The sequence below is a fragment of the Pollicipes pollicipes genome, unplaced genomic scaffold (assembly GCF_011947565.3).
Source record: "Pollicipes pollicipes isolate AB1234 unplaced genomic scaffold, Ppol_2.1 Scaffold_7253;HRSCAF=8739_pilon_pilon_pilon, whole genome shotgun sequence".
Lineage (NCBI taxonomy): Eukaryota > Metazoa > Arthropoda > Thecostraca > Pollicipedomorpha > Pollicipedidae > Pollicipes > Pollicipes pollicipes.
The window spans coordinates 309,291-324,270 of NW_023597048.1; the positions used below are offsets into that span (position 1 = coordinate 309,291).

Sequence of the window (14,980 nt, forward strand, 5' to 3'; positions counted from 1 at the left end):
ATGCCTTATGGACGTCATATGTTGAGGTGACTTTTTCCCCGCGGAACTGCATGCAGACACAATATTAGAAAAATGGGCAAATGAGACGGAACGAAAGCCGTTGTTAAAAAAAGAATGTTGAGAAGTAACAATCGTCGTAAGGAAAACCGTACTGTGAAAGTCCTCTGTAGTCGAGGTCACGAATTGCACGTTCCGCAGACAAAGAGGAACAAGCTATGCTACCGCTTCTTTAGTTTCCATGATTGTTGCGCGTTTGATACGCCAGTAAGTGCCTGCCTGTATTGGCAAGTGAGTGAGGCTAGGACAATGAAAGGCTGGCAGTTTCCCCACGCATTTCGCTAATTATGGATGCTGATTGTGATTTGTGGGGTATGGTATTTGTGTAACTCAAGAGAGGCTGAGTGTACCACACCCTCACAACAGCCAAGAGCAATGTATAGCTGTATTTAATTTAACGAGCCCCCTTACTGCTGCTCGATGGAATCAGGTCATAGCTTTCAAAATTTGGTTGTTAGTCTTGTTTTGTTGTAGTGAAATGTTTTCCTAAAGCTGTTCAATATGTGTAACCTCTTTTACTGGTGTGTTAGATCTGCCATGGTTTTCTGTCATTGGTACTCTTGCTGCCAAAAGGAAAGAATTGTTTCATGATTTTTCTGTGTCTGGCAGCGCACGCTGGTTTTGGGGGATTTTAAAACCAAAGGAATAGCAATAAATACATTGATTTGCCTGCAAACATTTTTGACCCGCAAAAGCCCACCAAGTCTGGGCCGTGCGGGCAAGGAAGTAGTGTGGAGGGGAGGGGGTGGGGGCGCCCCGATTGGACGGGGCCGTTCAGCTGTCTGCAATGGACGTTTTTATCCTCTGGTAGCTCAGTTGGTAGAGCGGTGGACTGTAGAGGAAGAGCGTGGGCATCCATAGGTCGCTGGTTCAAATCCGGCCCGGAGGACGTTTTATCTTGTGTATCTCTTCTCCTGGATGTCATCCAATCCCCTCACCTGGAGTGTCGGGTGTGGTTAGTATTCCCGGTGACGTGTTGTTGCTTACCAAGATGCATTGAATTATGTTTTGGAGACAGGCGTGTGATTTGGGAACAGCATGAGGCGGCAACAGCTCAGCAGCGCTCACCAATGAAGTGTTTTAGCGGGGATTTTGCGCGTATCATTTCTGTTCCGTCAGCTCCATGTTGTTTTTTTTCCCACTGCCACCCCCTCGCAAGCGCGCCGCCGGCTTGCGAAGGATGGAACGTTCGCGGCAGGTGGGGTCGGGTCACCTCGACAAATGCCATAAAACAGCCGTCGTTAAGATTGAGGACAGACAAACAATATCGAAAAAGGGGATCATTCTAAATGGCACACACTGTATCAGTCAAAACATCGTCCTTGCCGGATTTGAACCAGCGACCTATGGATGCCCGGGCCTTCCCTGTACGGTCAACCGTTCCACCACGTAAGCTACTAGAGGCTGAAGCTGCTCAATCAATGTAAAAACGAGGGCCGAGCGACCAGACTAGCAGTTTCTGGTTCACTTGTACGCGCCGAGGCCACCCTCGCTCGGCAGCAGACGCCGCCTCATGGGGTCCGCCCACTGGTCACGACTGAGGAGTCGGGGGCTGGTGGGGGTAGCCGCAAGTCCGAGTAGCCCGAAGCAAGGGGCCGTAGTGAATGCACCTAGGTAGCGAAGCTAGGTGTAGAGGTAGCTACCGTGTCACAATTGGACGTCACGTGGAAATCTGAGAGATGAGGGAGAGGGAGCTTTCCTACACATTTTTACTATTTCACTTGGTTTTTAGAAGTGACACCACCGACATCGTTGATGCTAGTTTGACTTTTTTGGTATACGTATTTCAGTCATTTGCACGGGTCAGACCCATGAGGCGGACTGCCATTGAGTGGGAGTGGCCTCGGTGTGTGAAAGTGAAACAGCGATGCTAGTGAGGCCACGGCTTGGGCCGCGTTCTGACACTTGTGGGCGGTATCAACCTCTGGTAGCTCAGTTGGTAGAGCGGTGGACTGTAGAGGGAAAGCACAGGCATCCATAGGTCGCTGGTTCAAATCCGGCCCGGAGGACGTTTTGCAATCTTGTCCTTACCCTTGACGTGAGCTACATGCTGCCCATCAAAGCTTTTGTCAGGTAGCCCGAAGTAAATGCCCGTGATTAATGCGCTTTGGTAGCAAGAATAGCTGAACGAATATCGACCGGTCTTGACAAGGAAATTAACGAAGGAGCTATAAACATATGTACCTAAATCATGCATCTCCCATCCCATGTGAGACCAAACCAAGCATTGGGAACAGCCCGCCAGCGCACGCATCGCCGAAAGGCATATGTGAGCGGGAATATGAGCCGCCGTTTAAGGGCGGTTGCTCTGCTGTGCTGAGATGCAGTCTCCCCAGTGAAGCTTTCGGTTGTATTATACTGAGTCGTTGAACATGTCTGTTACTGGTTGCGGAACATGTGGCGTGTCCTTCCACAACCTACCACATGCTGGTGGCATCAGTTAGTGGCAGTCGTAGCATTGGAAAGGCGATGATTCATCCTAGTCCATGCGTGCCTTAGTGTTGAAGATTCAGGTTAGTGTCGATGTGATGTTCTTCGTCAGCCGTTTTGTAACCCAGTTTCTAGAGCAGAATGCTGTAGACAGGGAGCATAGGCATTTGAAGATCGGTAGTGGCATTTATGCTTTCTGGATAGCTCGACTGACGACGGAACGCGGCTCGACGGTAAATCAAACTCGTTCTGCAATTTCAGCCACGGTTGTTGTTGGCGGTTGCGTCGGCCGGTGACTGCGGACAGTGCAGTGGTGTGAAAGAGGTCCGTCCCGCCCCCCCCCCCCCTCCCCCCTCCTCCCCACTGGTTGGGGCCGGACTGTTTTCTGCAACGGGCTCCATCCTCTGGTAGCTCAGTTGGTAGAGCGGTGGACTGTAGAGGAAACACACAGGCATCCATAGGTCGCTGGTTCAAATCCGGCCCGGAGGACGTTTTAACTTCTGGACCTCCTCACTCTGGACTTCAGTCACACACCGCGCATCGGATTTTCTGCCAGGTGGGCCAACATGTAATCCTGAAAAGTGCTGCTTTCCAAGGTGCGCCAAGTTCTATTTTGAAACCAACCATACGCATGAGGCAGGACATTGGGTGCATAGCATCTCACCTTTTCACCAAAGCGGTGCCTCAAAAAGGGGTTTTGCAAGCATCTTGTCTGCTCAGGCTGTCTGCTTAGGGCCGCTTCCGTCCACCACCCGCCTCTTGGCGCGCTGCCGTCGTCCATGACACGGAAAGTTTGCGAAAGGCCGTCTCGGGACGCCCCAGCACAGGTTTCAGGATTCGGGATTTACGACGCCCGAATGACACGCGTGTGTCATTGGGGCTTTACGACGCACTCGGCTGCTGAACCTATATGGCGTCGCCGGCCTCTCACCCTGGCAGGAAGAGTGGGCACCGCGGGGAATCGAACCCCCTACCTCTGGTTTCCCTGACGCGCAATGATTAACGCCGTCGCGTTAACCATTGCGCGTCTGGTGCTCATGACTGATTTGACTCATGACGTTGCACTGGCACAGGTGCCCATGAAAATGAGCACTTGTGTCAGTAGGGGCAAACGCCACGTCATTTAAAAACGTCCTCCGGGCCGGATTTGAACCAGCGACCTATGGATGCCTGTGCATTCCCCCTACAATCCACCGCTGTACCAACTGAGCTACCAGAGGCTGACATGTGGCAATCAATGCCAGAACGAGGCCCAAGCGGTTTGATAAGGCATTTCCGCTTTACTCTTACATGCCCAGGCTACCCCGATTTGGTTGCTGGCAACGCCTCATGGGGACCATCCATTGGGCACCAGTCGGCAGTCGAAGTTCGTGAGCGAAGCGTCATGTTGGCGTAGCCGGAGGCCAGTGAACGTGATGAATGCTTATTAGTACCGACAATAGCATGTCGACCGGTTTTCACAAGGAAATTGACGAGGGAGCTCGCCGCACGTAAACAACTGTACTCGAGACGCAACTTGCTCCAAAAAATTAGGCCGCAGCCTAGCTTGTGCTGCTTAGCTTGTGATCCAGCCCGCAAAAGCCCGCTCTGCTACAATGCTAATCCGCCATCAGCCCGCTAGAAATAATTATTTGCAACATGCATTTTATCATTTCACCTAAAATTTCGCCCTTGACCATATATGACCTTGACCTCAATAGACCATAGGCCATTTGTTCTATGGCCAAGATCGTAGGCCAATAGCACTCTTCTTCACTCTACAGTCTACCGTTCCACCAAGTGAGCTACCGGAGGCTGACGTGAACCACTCAATGTGAAAACGAGGCCCGAGCGATCAGCTTAGCAGTTTCCGGTTCACTTGTACGCGCCGAGGTCCCTCACTCGGTTGCAGGTACGCCTCACGAGTTGTACCCTTTGGGCACCAGTGAGGAGTAGTGGTTTGGTGCGAGAAGCCAGAAGTTCGGCTAGTCCGAAGCAAGGGACCGTAATAAATGCACCTAGGTAGTGGAGCTAGGTGCAGAGTTGGTTATCTTGTCAAAGTTGGACGTCGCGTGGAAATCTGAGATATGGGCGGAGGGAACTTTCCTACGCATTTTCAGTATTTCGCTTGGCTTTCAGAAGTGACACCACCGACATCGTTAACCTCAGTGTGACTATTATGGTATACTTATCTCAGTCATTTGCACGAGTCGGACCCATGAAGTGGACTGCCATCGACTGGGAATGGCCTCGGCGTGTGAAAGTGGAACAGCGATGCTAGTGAGGCCACCGCTCGGGCCGCGTTCTGACATCGGGTGGCCTACGTCAGCCTCTGGTAGCTCAGTTGGTAGAGCGGTGGACTGTAGAGGAAAAGCACAGGTATCCATAGGTCGCTGGTTCAAGTCCGTCCCGGAGGACGTTTTGCATTCTTGCCTTTGCCCTGAGCGTGGGCTACATGCTGCCCATCAAACCTTTTGTCAGACGGGCTGAGGTTAAGTGATCGTGATAAATGCATGTTGGTGGCGGCAATGGTTGAACGCTTATCGACTGGTCTTGGCAAGAAAGTGGGGAGGGAGCTATAGACACACGCACATATATATATATATATATATATATATATATATATATATATATATGCATTTATATATCTATATCATGCAATCCCCATCCCACGTCAGACCACACCAAACATTGCGAACAGCCCGCGAGCGTTCACATGACTGAAAGGACTATTTGAGCGGGAGTATTAGCCGCCGTTAAAGGGCGGTTGCATTGCTGTGCCGAGATGCAGTCTCCTGAGTGAAGTTTTCGGTTGCACCATGCTGATTCGGTGAGCGCATGTGTTACCAGTTGTGGATACATGTGGCGCGTTCTACCACGAGGTACCACATGCTGGTGGTGCTGGTGTTATTGGACGCTGGACGCATTTCGACCGGTCTGGACAGGATATTCGCGAGGAAGCTTACCGTTGGTAAACAGATGTACCTATGTAATACATATCCGGTCCGATGTCGCACCGTAGCAAACATTTCGAACAGCCCGCCGGCGTACACATGGCTCAAATACAGATGTGGACGGGGGGGGGGGAGCCACCGTTCAATGGGTGTGCTCCACATTTGTATGGGGTTTTGAAATGAAATAAACATCTTGAAAATCGTTCGGTGTAGTATACAACCCTGACGTTCTTAAAACTTCAACCCGTTTAGTCTCTGAGCTACACGTCCCAGAAATTATTTTAGCTATTTTGTGCCGACTATTTCAAGGCCATCCAGACATCCATAATGTCATAGTAACATCATTTAAAATGTGTCATTTCGTATCTCCATGCAGCGACCAAGGGATGCCAATGGGACTACACTCTTCGAGTTGTTTATCTCTGGCTCTGGCGCTCGTGAGCACGATTTCCAAATATACTGGCCGTCACTTGCCTCGTAATGAGTGTGATGCAGGGTACGATGACGCAATCAAACATTGACGCGATCAGGAGCGTATTAACTAACATAGAACTTGTCATATCTCGAGCAGTCTTTTCCACTGAAGAGTATACCAAATGTCATAAGGGAGTGTTTTTCATCAGGCATGCTGCTTGCTTAAATATCCTCAGATGTGGGGCATTCCCTTTAAGGGTGGTTGCTCTGCTGTGCCGAGATGCAGTTTGCCCAGTGAAGTTTTTGTGGGTGCTGTACTGCATCTGTCACTGTTCGTGGTACCAGTTACGGAGACACGTGGCGCGTTCTTCACGTCCTGCCACATACTGGTGTTATCGGGTATTGGCAGTTGTAGCATCAGGAAGGCGATTATTCACCCTGATTCATGAAGGCGCAGTGTTGAAAAATAAGGGGGATTGCCCATGGGATTTTCCTTGTCCGACGTTTGGTAACACAGTTGATAGTGCAGGATGTTGTAGACAAGGAGCAAAGGCATCTGAAGATCGGAAACGGCATTCGGACGTGTTGGTTATCCCGACTGACGACTGGACGTGGTTGGGCAGTAAATCCACCTTGCCTATTCGTAATCAAAAGCTGGCTGTATGTCGAGTCATTTTTTCCGATACACACTCAAGAGGCGAGTGCCGTACGGGTGCTGGTTTCCATGTCTCGTCTGTTAAATGTGCAAGATGTGCGATGAATTAACTTGGGGCCGGGCGTGATTAGCAGGGATAATGATATCATTCTGTGCTTCGTCTTGGCCCGAAAACGCTCATTTCGGTGACGTCATCCTTTCGTTCGGAGACGTTATCGAGCCCTTCGAATGGTCAAAGATCTCGGTCGGATAGTTTTGACTGCGGTTTTTCACATCATCTCAAGCGTCGGCCGCTGACTGCGGTCAGTGAAATGGTATGAAGTGGGGGTCCACCTCCAGTGGGTGGGGCCCGGCGGCTGTCTGCAGAATACTGTTTCACCCTCTGGTAGTTCAGTTGGTAGAGCGGTGGACTGTAGAGGAAACACAGGTATCCATAGGTCGCTGGTTCAAACCCGGCCCGGAGGACGTTTTAACTTGTTGATACCCTTTCCCTGGGTACTTGCCACTCTCCTCCTCTGGAGTGTTAGGTGTGGATAGTATCCGCGGTGACGTGGCGTTGCTGACAAAGATATACTGAATTATGTGTAGGAACTTATGATTTGAGAAAAGCAGTGGCCCGCAACAGCTTATCAGCACTTACCAATAAAGTGTTTCAGTACAGGTCTTGCAGGCATCATGTCTATTTTGCCGGCCCTGGCTGGCTGTTTCCGTCTCCCAGCCCTTTCTAGCCGCGCCGGTGGCTTCCGAAGGATGGAACGTTCGCAGCATATCGGCTTGGATCATTTCGACAAATGTCATTATTGCTGTCAGTATTAACGACAGACAGGACACGGAATTAAGGTCAACATTCACACATGGTGCACATGGGATATTTTACACCGCGTGGGTCCAGAACATCCTCCGGGCCATATTTGAACCAGCGACCTATGGATGCCTGTGCTTTCCCTCTACAGTCCACCGCTCTTCCATCTGAACTACCAGAGGCTGACATGAACCACCCTTTGTTAGCATTTGGTCTGAGCAGCCTCATTAGCAGCGGGCAGTCCACTTCTATACGCTGCGGCGTTTCGCACTCGCCAGAACGCACCACCGCGTGGCTCCACCCGTTGTTGATCAGTCAGGAGCTGGCGGCTGATAGAGTTGTGTGAAAGGCTGGTCGTGAAAGTTCTAATTTCCCCGCGGCAATATCATAAAGAGGCCAGTCCCTTCGAGGGCATGTTTCCGTGGCGTGGTGGGGGCTTGTGCGAGACTTGCAGCGGAATAGCTGCGGAGTAACTTCGCTGCGGCCCGTGGAAAGCAACGATTAACTTGCCCTCCGCCACGTGGTCTTCACGTGAAATTTTACATTTAAACATCGCACTCCGTTCCTGTGGACACGCAGTCCTTGCATTGGCCAAGGGAATTTCGCCTTCGCGTGTTGACATCGCTGAACGACTGTCGGTTGCTGCAGGCTGTTGAGTGGTGGGGTGAAGTGAGAGCGGCCCCAGGTTGGTGGGACCGGCGAGCCGGTGAACAGACCGTCTGTCTATGTGGATACTGTCGGCATCTGGTAGCTCAGTTGGTAGAGCGGTGGGCGGTAGAGCCACACACACACACATACTCTTGACTGATGGCAAACTGGTGGGCCCCATATGGCGGTAGGGCGGTAGAGCCACACACACACACATGCTCTTGACTGATGGCGAACTGGTGGGCCTGATGAGGCGGTGTCTTCCACCACGTGGGAGCGGCCTCGGCCTTAAGATGTGAACCGCCCGCTGTTAGTCAAGCCGTTCGGGCCGCGTTTTGACGTTGAGTGCTTTACGCCATCCTCTGGTAGCTCAGTTGGTAGAGCGGTGGACTGTAGAGGAAAAGCACAGGTATCCATAGGTCGCTGGTTCAAATCCGGCCCGGAGGACGTTTTGAACTGACGCAGCGTAGGCCGTGTTGGACAGATATGCCCATTTGCTTGTCATTCGTGTGCCTTGAATCCTGACCGAAGCTGTCACCCGACTAAAAGCCTATGGTAGTGCTGCTGGGGCCGACCTCTCGCAAATGCCACGTGCCTCGGAGGATGGCGACGGGCCAAGAAAGCAGTAGTGCAGGCGGGCATAGGTTAAAGCCGGCAACTTAAGGCGCGAAATGCTGATAATATGTTTTTTTTTAAATACTGCGCTGGTGAGTGAACGACTCCTTTCTGTTGTTCCTTACACCCGATTATTTTGAGCCAGAGTGTATGGCTTCCTTCGGACAGTACCAGCCTGGCTGGCTGCGGTTTTGCACAGCATCTCGAGCGTCGGCCACTGACTGCGGATAGTATGGCGTTCCGTAGCGCTGCACATGCTTACTCACTTCTGCTATCGTCCAGGGTAACGGGTTAAATAAATTAAGGGCTTAAAATGTCCTCCGGGCCGGATCTGAACCAGCGACGTATGGATGCCTGCGCCTCTCCTCTACAGTCCACCGCTCTACCAACTGAGCTACCAGAGGGTGACAGCGTCTATTGCAGACATTCACTCGGCCCCGTCCACTGGGGGGAGGGGGGGGGGGGGCATCTCCACACCACTTCGCTACCTCCAGTCACGTGCATTTCGGTCGTATGTCGAGTCATTTTCCTTCCGACCTGCATACAAGAGACGTACGCCGCATTCGTACGGGTTTCCATGTCTTGGTTGTTATATGTGCAAGACGCGCGATGGAGTAAATGGGACCCCGGCGTGATTAGTAGGGATAATGATGTCTTCCTTTGCTTCGTCTTGCCTGAAAGTATGCATATCGGTGGCGTCATCCTTTCTTTCGGAGACGTTATGGAGCCCTTCGAATGGTCAAAGTTCTTGGGTTAGTTCTGGCTGCGCTTTTTCAGATCACCTCGTGCGTCGACCGCTGACTGCGGACAGTGGAGTGGCGTGGAGTGGAGGTCCACCCTCAGTGGGTGGGGCCAGCGGCTGTCTGCAACGGGTGCTTTCACCCTCTGGTAGCTCAGTTGGTAGAGCGGTGGACTGTAGAGGAAACACGGGCATCCATAGGTCGCTGGTTCAAATCCGGCCCGGAGGACGTTTTAACCTGTGTATCTCCTTCTGGTTGCTGGCTACTTCCCTCGTCTGACGTGTCAGGTGTGGATAGTATTCGTGGCGACGTGGCGTTGCTGACCAAGATATACTGAATTCTGTTTTGGAAACGAGGGTATGATTTTAGAACAGCTTTTGTGGTGCAATATCTCAGCGGCACTCACCTTTGAAGTGTTTCAGCAAGGACTCTGCAAGGCGTTATGCACATTTTGTCGGCCATTGCCCGGTTGCTTCCCTCTTCCAGCCATTCCTAGGCGCCCGGCCGGCTTCCCAGGTTTCGCGTCAGATCGGCTTGGGTCACACACTGAACGGCAGAATATGGCCTGGGCGGCCTCATTAGCAGCGGGCAGTCCACTTTCATACGCTGAGACTACTCCCACTTGGCGGGAGGCATCACCGCGTGGATCCACCTGTTGTTGATCAGTCAGACGTCGATGGCTGGTGGGGTCGTGAAAGGCTGGCCGTCTTTCTAGTAACATTCCTCGGAAATATCGGAGACGTGCACCTTTCGTGTGCGTGTTTCTGTGCCGTGGTGCGGGCTTGTGCCATACTTGCAGTGGAATAGCTGCGAAGGAAGTACGATGTGGTCCGTGGAAAGCAACGTATAAATTTGCCCTCCGCCGCGTGGTCTTAACGTGAAAAAGGTGCATTTTTTATCGCACTCCGTTCCTTTGAACATACTGAGTTATTGCACTGGCCAAGGGAATTTCGCTTTCGCGTTTTGACATCGCTTAGCGACTGCCGGCGGCTACGGGCGGTGGAGTGGTGGCGTAAGGTGGGGGCAGTTGTTATTTTTCCACCAACTGGGCCGTAATTCAACTTACCGCCTCATTTGGTGGAACCGGTGGGCCGGTAAGCAGACCGTCTGTCTATGTGGATACTGTCGGCCTCTGGTAGCTCAGGTGGTAGAGCGGTGGACTGTAGAGGAAGAGTACAGGCATCCATAGGTAGCTGGTTCAAATCCGGCCCGGAGGATCTTTAGCCCTTAGACCTCCTTGACGGTTGGCGTATCACACTATCAGTGTCAGGTGTATTAAGCACGTGCCGTGCCAGGATGCTGCTCTACAGGGCGCGCCGAATAATGATTTTTCTTCCAAATAGCCACATTCGCTGAACAACATATCGATCTGGCGTGTTTCCTCAGTACGAGTAGCTAGTCCAGCAGCCAGTCCGGGCAGCGTGAGGCGTGTGGTTGAAATGAAATCAATGCACATTGAAAGAATATGTAGATGGAGAAGAGGCGACGGTGTTATACTGATGATCGACCCGCGAGTGGCTGAAATGGGCAGACAAGCTCGTGACGACACATTCGATCTCTTCCCACCACCTTTTATATGTTCCATCTCAATTCGATCCCATGTCAGACCACTCTTGCTACTATGAAGAGCCCACGTGCGCACAAATGGGATTGACAATCGAATGTTGCCGGATGTAATGAGCCGGAAATAATGGTGCGGATAGTCTGCTGTGCCGAGATGCAGTCTCCGACGGTGTGATTTTGTACCGGTCAGTATCGGTCGGACTAGCTGCGGAGACATACGACTGGTTCTTTCATGGGACATTCTGTGCCGGCGACAGGTTTTGTTAGGAATAAGACGTCGGCAAAGTTCACAAATGTGGCATTTTGACGATTGTGTGTGCGCGGCTCTGCCGCGCTTTTCACTGTCATCGGCAGTCTTGAAGCTTAGTTCATAGAGCAGGATACCGGGAACTGAAAGCGATGGCCTCTGAAGATCGAAGATGCCGGAAATGTGCATGCGGTGTCTTGACTGGGGACGGGACGCTCAACGATGGTAAATCCACATCGTCGATCCGCAGTCAAAGGATGACTGAAGGTCGAGTCATGTCTGTGCTGTAACGGCACGCATCGGAAGAACCTCGCTCGAGTGCTGGCCTCTGTTCCGGATGGTGACATTGCAATACTTGCAGCGGATCGGCTGCGGGGCCGGGCGTACCCAGTGGCGAGTATGCGCGGCCTTATGTTCCATATATTAGCCGAAAAGCGTACATTGCAGCGGCATAATTCTGTCCCGCGACTACGCTGTGTCCCTGCGGTGGCCAGGTTCTTTGGTCGGGAGACCTCGGCGGCACGTGTCGAACCCCCGAATCCCTTGTTTAGCGTCGGCCACTTTTTGTTAGAGGAAGAGTAATGTGAAGTGCATCACCCCCGGTGAGTGGGACCAGGCGGGTGCAGGCCGGCTGCCTGTCTAACGCCGCCAGCCTCTGGTAGCTCAGTTGGTAGAGCGGTGGACTGTAGAGGGAAAGCACGGGCATCCATAGGTCGCTGGTTCAAATCTGGCCCGGAGGACATTTAACATTGGGTTGGACGCGACCTTCAGGCTACACCTGCAGGGTCAGGTATGGTTAGCAGGGTTGGTGCCATGGTTGTACTGGCGAAAGTAAATGACCATTCGTGAAGAACAGCGCGTCAGTAGTCGCCTATGCACATAACGCCCTCGGGAGTTCGACTCGGTCCGTCTAAGCACAAGTTATTGGATGCGTGACAGCTGTGGCCAGGCGCACGAATTACAAAAAAGTGAACATCACTGCCAGAAAGCAAACAGAACACCGCAGCCTCTACTCCCGCGTAATGCTGAAGATTTGCGTTGGTATATCGTTCGTGGTGGATTGAAGTAAGACAGGAATGAAATTCGGTTGAGATCAAAAGGCGGTACTTTTAGTTAACGACTCAACTATGAACTCACTAGAAAAACCAGGGACATCGGCCGGCTTCCAGGAAAATACTGAGAGAAGTTACCATGCGTAAATACCTGTATATCATGCATATAATCCGATCCCGCGTGAGACCGCATCAAACAAAGTGGGCTGTTCACGCGTGCGCATGTGATTAAAAGGCAGGCGCGGGACAGAGAATGAACCACAGTTTATGGGGAGGATGCTCTGCTGTGCCGAGATGCGGTCTCTTGGGTATTGCACGCTTCAGAAAACCGTGCATTTTCAGTGTTGTTGACGTTGAATCGGTGAACGCGCTGCTGCATACATGTCGTTTGAACACGTTAAGTCCCAGTACTGCTCAAGGTCTTGGCTCGGCATACTTCATGTGCGCGTGTTGACATGTGGTGTGTGACATCGCCGGCTGCCTGCGGCGGGCTGTGGAGTGATGTTAAGTGGGGCCGGGCCACCCTCAAGTGATAGAAACAAGGGCCGGTCTCCAGATGAACTCTCTGTTGTCCGCCTATAGTAGTTCGTTTGGCACTGCGGCGGATGCTTTTCGACCGACCCTGCGTGGGTTAAACTGTGGTTTATCCAACGTTTTAATCGCATCCTTTGATCACAGCGCCAGTGAGAGCCCCTTTGACGGGAATACTTCGGTGAGAACTATTGCAACCTCACTGAAATATAAAGACGACATGCTAACGTTGACTTTTTACCAAACGTCTGGGATGTAATCGGGCGGCCGCTGACCGATTGTCTGTTGTATCGAATACCGCTAGCCTCTGGTGGCTCAGGTGGTGGAGCGGTGTACTGTGGGGAAAGGTACAGGTATCTTTAGGTCGCTCGTTCAATTCCGGCCCGGAGAACGTTTTAAGCTTGTTTTCCTCCGTACCCCATACACGTGCCACAGGCCTCGCCCTGAGCTTGTAACCAAGGGTGGTCGACGTGTCCTGTGATGTAGTGCCGGCCTTGAAGGTATACCGAAGAAATTCTGCATAGGACAGCCATGGTCAGGATTCAACCTGGACAAACGTCAAATCAAGATTATTGTCACAAACGACTCACACTGCATATGTCCAAAACGTCCTCCGGGCCGGATTTGAACCAGCGACCTATGGATGCCCGTGCCTTTCCTCTACAGTCCACCGCTCTACCAACTGAGCTACCAGAGGCTGATGCAGACCACTCAATGCCAGAACGAGGTCCGAGTGGTCTCACTAGCAGGGGGCGGTCCTTTTATCTACACTGAGGTCACTTCCACGTAGTGTAAGGCACTTTCTCGTGGTGTTCACCCTCTGGTTGCCAGACTGAGGACACAGGCTTTTGAAAATGGATGATTTAATCGATCCACGCTAGCTATTTCGGCGGATGACTGGACACGCTTCGGCGATAGATCTACCTTGTGTAGCCGCGGTCAAACGCTGGATGCATGTCAAGCCATGTCTATTCCAAACCCGTGTGAGAGACCCCTGCTGTCGAGTTCGCGTGTCCATGTGTGGGTGCGGCATGTGCAGACTTCAGGTAAAATTGCCACGAGGTCGCACTTGGCAGCCAGCGGACAATGATGTCTTCCTTGTTGTCTTTTTTCCTGTCCGGTGCTCAACGGAAGTCGCGCATTTCAGCGACATTTTTCGCGCTATGACCACGCTGAGTCCTTGGGATGGCTTGGGTTAAGATCTTTGATCGGGGAATTTCGTTTGAGTGTGTTGGTATCTGCGGTCGCGTCGGCCGTTGACTGCGAACGATAGAGTGGTGCTAATGACCCCCCCCCCCCCTTGCCCATTGGGTGGGACCGGGCGACCACAGCCTGGCCGCGTGTCTAGCGCCGTCAGCCTCCCGCAGCTCAGTGCATCGCCTCGCAGTACAGTCTGCACCAAATGGTTATCTACCAGAGGATATTTAGCAGGCAATAGCTGCCAGACACAGAAGCGCGAGCCACTGTGGGAAAAGACAGTTGATAGTGGACTACCTTGCAGTACCCACTTCCAATCACTGCTGTATTGGTGGCTCGGGTCACCCGGTGGGAAGCGATCGACTGGGTATGTCGAAGAGAGCTTCATTGTATATTGGAGTCCTCAACGTGACGTTCAGACGTGACGCAGCCTTCACCTCTACACCTAGCCTCACTGGCAAGGTGTGTTCATCACAGCCACTTGCTGTGGGCATGCCGGACTTTTGCTGTTTCCACTAGCCCCCCCAACCCCCCCCCCCCCCACACACACACACACTTGAGTGATGGCGAACTGGTGGGCCTGATGAGGCGGTGTCTTCAACCACGTGGGAGCGGCCTCGGCCTTTCTGTGTGAACCGCCCGCTGTTTGTCAGGCCATTTAGGCCGCGTTATGACATTGAGTGCTTTACGTCATCCTCTGGTAGCTCAGTTGGTAGAGCGGTGGACTGTAGAGGAAAAACACAGGTATCCATAGGTCGCTGGTTCAAATCCGGCCCGGAGGACGTTTTGAACTGACGCGGCGTAGGCCGTGTTGGACAGATGTGCCCACTTGCATGTCATTCGTGTGCCTTGAATCCTGACCGAAGCTGTCATCCGACCAATAGCCTGTGCTGGGGTGGCCAGAGCCGGCCTCTCGTGAACGCCGCGTGGTGCGGAAGATGGCGGCGGGCAAGAAAGCAGTGGTACAGGCGAGCATAGGATAAAGCCGCCATCTTAAGAGACGAAATGCTTGTAATATCTTTTTTGAAATACTGCGCCGGTGAGTGAACGATATGCCACTCCGTTCCGTTGTTTCTCACACCCGATTATCTTGAGC

At 52.3% G+C, this 14,980-nt stretch overlaps 7 non-coding genes across 7 annotated transcripts; 6 read left to right on the forward strand and 1 right to left on the reverse strand.

The window, feature by feature from the left end:
• The first annotated feature begins 858 nt into the window (after positions 1-858).
• TRNAY-GUA (transfer RNA tyrosine (anticodon GUA)) lies at positions 859-946 on the forward strand. Its single transcript is given in 2 exon segments — positions 859-895; positions 911-946. It is a non-coding gene; the product is annotated as a tRNA-Tyr (tRNA).
• A 1,032-nt stretch (positions 947-1,978) lies between these two features.
• On the forward strand, positions 1,979-2,066 carry TRNAY-GUA (transfer RNA tyrosine (anticodon GUA)). Its single transcript is given in 2 exon segments — positions 1,979-2,015; positions 2,031-2,066. It is a non-coding gene; the product is annotated as a tRNA-Tyr (tRNA).
• Positions 2,067-2,888: 822 nt separating this feature from the next.
• Positions 2,889-2,976, forward strand: TRNAY-GUA (transfer RNA tyrosine (anticodon GUA)). The gene is given in 2 exon segments: positions 2,889-2,925; positions 2,941-2,976. It is a non-coding gene; the product is annotated as a tRNA-Tyr (tRNA).
• Positions 2,977-8,298: 5,322 nt separating this feature from the next.
• TRNAY-GUA (transfer RNA tyrosine (anticodon GUA)) lies at positions 8,299-8,386 on the forward strand. Its single transcript is given in 2 exon segments — positions 8,299-8,335; positions 8,351-8,386. It is a non-coding gene; the product is annotated as a tRNA-Tyr (tRNA).
• Positions 8,387-9,436: 1,050 nt separating this feature from the next.
• On the forward strand, positions 9,437-9,522 carry TRNAY-GUA (transfer RNA tyrosine (anticodon GUA)). Its single transcript is given in 2 exon segments — positions 9,437-9,473; positions 9,487-9,522. It is a non-coding gene; the product is annotated as a tRNA-Tyr (tRNA).
• Positions 9,523-13,296: 3,774 nt separating this feature from the next.
• Positions 13,297-13,384, reverse strand: TRNAY-GUA (transfer RNA tyrosine (anticodon GUA)). The gene is given in 2 exon segments: positions 13,297-13,332; positions 13,348-13,384. It is a non-coding gene; the product is annotated as a tRNA-Tyr (tRNA).
• Positions 13,385-14,578: 1,194 nt separating this feature from the next.
• TRNAY-GUA (transfer RNA tyrosine (anticodon GUA)) lies at positions 14,579-14,666 on the forward strand. The gene is given in 2 exon segments: positions 14,579-14,615; positions 14,631-14,666. It is a non-coding gene; the product is annotated as a tRNA-Tyr (tRNA).
• Positions 14,667-14,980: the final 314 nt, after the last annotated feature.